Below are 4,254 nucleotides of genomic sequence, written 5' to 3'. Positions count from 1 at the left end.
TGTAGGTAATAGGTAGTTTTTTGATAAGATAATTTGTAAAGAGTAACAAGCAATAAAAGTAAATAAAGTTCAGCAAGGTGGCCCAATCCTTTATGTAGCAAAGGCTAAGCCTGGACAATTTCTTATAATGAGAAAAGAGCTCCCGAGGACACATGGGAATTATCATCAAGCTAGTTTTCATCACGCTCATATGATTCACGTTTGGTACTTTGATAATTTGATATGTGGGTGGACTGGTGCTTGGGTACTGCCCTTACTTGGACAAGCATCCCACTTATGATTAACCCCTATTGCAAGCATCCGCAAATACAAAAGAAGTATTAAGGTAAACCTAACCACAACATTAAACATATGGATCCAAATCAGCCCCTAACGAAGCAACGCATAAACTAGGGTTTAAGCTTCTGTCACTCTAGCAACCCATCATCTACTTATTACTTCCCAATGCCTTCCTCTAGGCCCAAATAATGGTGAAGTGTCATGTAGTCGACGTTCACATAACACCACTAGAGGAAGACAACATACATCTCATCAAAATATCGAACGAATACCAAATTCACATGACTACTGATAGCAAGACTTCACCCATGTCCTCAGGAACAAACTTAACTACTCACAAAGCATATTCATGTTAATAATCAGAGGAGTAATAATATGCATCAAGGATCTGAACATATGATCTTCCACCAAGTAAACCAATTAGCATCAACTACAAGGAGTAATCAACACTACTAACAACCCATAGGTACCAATTTGTGGTTTGGATACAAGATTGGATACAAGATATGAACTAGGGTTTTGAGAAGAGATGGTGCTGGTGAAGATGTTGATGGAGATTGACCCCCTCCCGATGAGAGGATCGTTGGTGATGACGATGGTGATGATTTCCCCCTCCCGGAGGGAAGTGTCCCCGACAGAACAGCTCCCCCGGAGCCCTAGATTGGTTCCGCCCAGGTTCCGCCTCGTGGCGGCGGAGTTTCGTCCCGTAAGCTTGCCCATGATTTTTTCCAGGGTAAAAGCCTTCATATAGCAGAAGATGGTCACCGGAGGGCCACCAGGGGGCTCAGGAGACAGGGGGCGTGCCTAGTAGGGGTGGGCGCGCACCCAACCCTCCTGGCCAGGGTGTGGGCCCCTTGAGGTGTTTCTTCCGCTCAATAATTCTTATTAATTCCAAAAATAAGTTTCATGGAGTTTCATGATTTTTGGAGCAGTGCAGAATAGGTTTCCAATGTTTGCTCCCTTTCCAGCCAGAATTCCAGCTGCCGGCATTTCCCCTCTTCATGGTAAACCTTGTAAAATAAGAGAGAATAGCCATAAGTATTGAGATATAATGTGTAATAACAGCCCATAATGCAATAAATATTGGTATAAAAGCATGATGCAAAATGGACGTATCAGTCTTCAGTAGGTCGAATGGTTCCTTGTATGGTCGAGTGACATCAGGTAAGAGGGGTATCCGAGTGGTATGATTGGTCGAGTGGATTGCACTCGACACCTTTAACTGGGGGTTCTTTGTTGTCTCTTGAACTTCTTTGCTTCTAGGGTAGTGACCTTGGGTAGGGCATGTAGTTCAGGTCTATGACCCTACCCTGGGTCTGTATCCTCATCAGTAGCCCCCGAATGGATTAACGTCCGAGTGGAAAGTAGGTTGAAGTTGAACTTGCTCCAAGCTTTACGTTCCGTAAGTGTTTTGCGCAGGACGGAAGGCTCACGTTGGAACTTCACTTTGATTCAGTCACCTTGATCGATTCAGAAAGTCACCGAGTGAACTTGTAACATCATTTGCCAAGTGTTCTTTTGGGGCGCATAATCTTTGGCGCGATTGACTGCAGAGTATCCCGGATTTCACGGGATTCAAAATTTTGGGGCAGCGCGCGGGATGGAGCGTGCCGAAGGAAGCGGGGTGGATAAACGGAAGCGCCTCGATCTCCGCGCCACCTTTTTCGCCACGTATGTTGTGCCCGACGGTTGCGGGATTTGATAGGATATCCCGGGCCCACGCGTCAGCCACTCGGAAGTGGCCCTTTATAAGGCGGTGGAGCCAAGGCACTTGCACTGTGCTCGTCTGTTTTCTCTCTTCTCCCTCTGCTTCTCCACTGCATCTTGCTCCTCCGCTCTCGACGCCGCCGCTCCACCGCCATGGTGAAGGACAAGACGGCAGCGCTGGAACGCGCGAAGAAGGCGACTAGGGCGGCGAAGGGCAAGAAGCAGAACCGTGGGTCGTCGCTGCGCTCGACGCTGCCGCCAGGTTGGATCCAAGGCGATTGGATCCGGTCTTAACTCCGGCAGGAAGATCTGGATGAGCTGGTGGAGTCTAGGTTGATCGCCAAGGGCGCAGCGAGGCTGCTGGAAGGGGATATGGAGCCGCGGCCACGACCGGGTGAGTGTGTACTACTCGCCACCCATGTCGACCGGGGCTTCTCGCTTCCTCCGCACCCCTTCTTTCGGGGCTTCTTGAACTTCTTCGGTGCCCAACTCCATCACTTTTCTCCCAATACAATCACGTACCTTGCTGCATTCGTGTTTATGTGCGAGAACTTTCTGGGGTGCCGGCGCACTGGGGTATTTTCAAACATCTCTTCACCATCCGTTATCAGTCGGTGAAGAAGGCAAACACGAGCGACGAAAAAACACATGTCATTCAGATGTGTGTGGGTTTGGGTATCCAGAAGAGGCAGAGGAGCTCTTTCCCTGCCATTCCTGAATCGGTTAGGGGCTGGCAGTCGACCTGGTTCTACTACTAGGGCCTCGCAACTCCAGGTCAGTCGACCGGACTCCCCCACTTCACCTTTGCTATGTTCAGACTCCTTCTACTCTGAAAGTGACTGCTGCTGAGAGCGTGGAGACGAACATGCTAGTTGAGAGGGTAGTCCAACTAATCAATCCGGGTGTCACTGGCATGGACCTGCTGGAAGTATTCCTTAGTCGATGCATCCAGCCTCTCCAGGCCCGTGATCACCCCATGTGGATGTACTCTGGGGCTGACGACACCGCTTGGGTCCATCCAGAAGAAGTACCTTCCAAGACAGTGGCCATGTGGTTGAAGAGCATTACAGGCAACAAGGACAACCCTAGAGGTGCCAGGAGAGTCGTCCCCTTCAGTGATCACAATCAGCCTGACAAGGTGCATCCTCCGTTCTGACTGTTTTTGAATATTCATTCCGACTGCTCCTGAGCGCGACTGACTTTCACTCAACTTCTTGTCTTTGCAGGTTTTTACTGACATGTATTCGATGCCCAATGGTGAACAAGTTCTAGAGCAAGGCCAGGAGGGAGAGGCTAGTGCGGAGGAGAGCGGTGAATGGGAATCTTCGGACGATGATGAGGAGGAGGAGAGCGAGGAGTCAGATGACGAGGAGGTGGTCGACTCGCCGCCCCGCTTTGAACACCGATCCAAGCAACAGCATGACCCAGCGGGGGGGGGGCGGAAAGAACATGGCTCCAAGAACCCAAACGTAGAAGCGCACCCGGACGTTGACTCCAGAGCCAACAGAGAAAGTCACCAAGCAACCCAAGGTGGCTCCTCCAAAGGCTCGGAAGACTCTGCCGAGGATCAAGATGGACGTCCTTGTTGCCTCAGGGTGAGCATCTTTCTTGCGCTTTTCTCTGCCAACTGATTCTCCTGTTCTGACCGAATGGATCGTGTACCTTTCCAGCCCAACCTCTGCCGCGACTGACATGGATGTTGACAAGGTCCTAGGAGATGAGGAAACTGATGACGCGGCCACCTCCCGAGCTGGTAAGCCTGCTTGACCAAAATTTATTTTGTCGATTGAGTTGTCGGTCGGTTGAATTTCTGTTGTTTTCCTTTTGCTGCAGTTCCGCGACACATCGTCGTGCTTCCTGAAGAAGAAGAAGAAGAAGAAGAAGTGCCTCTACAGGAGAGGAGGAGGAGAGGCAGGGGCTCAAGCAGGAGAGGGCTTGAAGTTCAAGTCCCTCAGTCGACGCCGGTGCTTGAGGTGGTGGTCGAGCGATCCGGAGATCTGGTTTGGACCAACGTCACATTCGCTGACATGCCGACGACTAATTGTTTGTCGGGGTCGACTGCTTTGGCTCTTGCTGCTTTAGTGCAACTCCAAGCATCTGACCCAATGGCTGCTTCGGCCACCTTGGAGCCATCACTTTTTGCTGCGTACCAGACCCCAGATGACTTGCCAAGTGCTGCGAGGGAGGCTCTTCGCCAGGTGAACCTTCTTATGGAGCAGGTGAAGGTGATGCACGAGGCCAGCCAGGTGGCCTATAATGCCAGCACCG

This window comes from Triticum dicoccoides, chromosome 4B (assembly GCF_002162155.2).
Source record: "Triticum dicoccoides isolate Atlit2015 ecotype Zavitan chromosome 4B, WEW_v2.0, whole genome shotgun sequence".
NCBI classification, from domain to species: Eukaryota; Viridiplantae; Streptophyta; class Magnoliopsida; order Poales; family Poaceae; genus Triticum; species Triticum dicoccoides.
The sequence above is the reverse complement of the archived record's forward strand: the minus strand, read 5'-3'. Positions refer to the sequence as shown.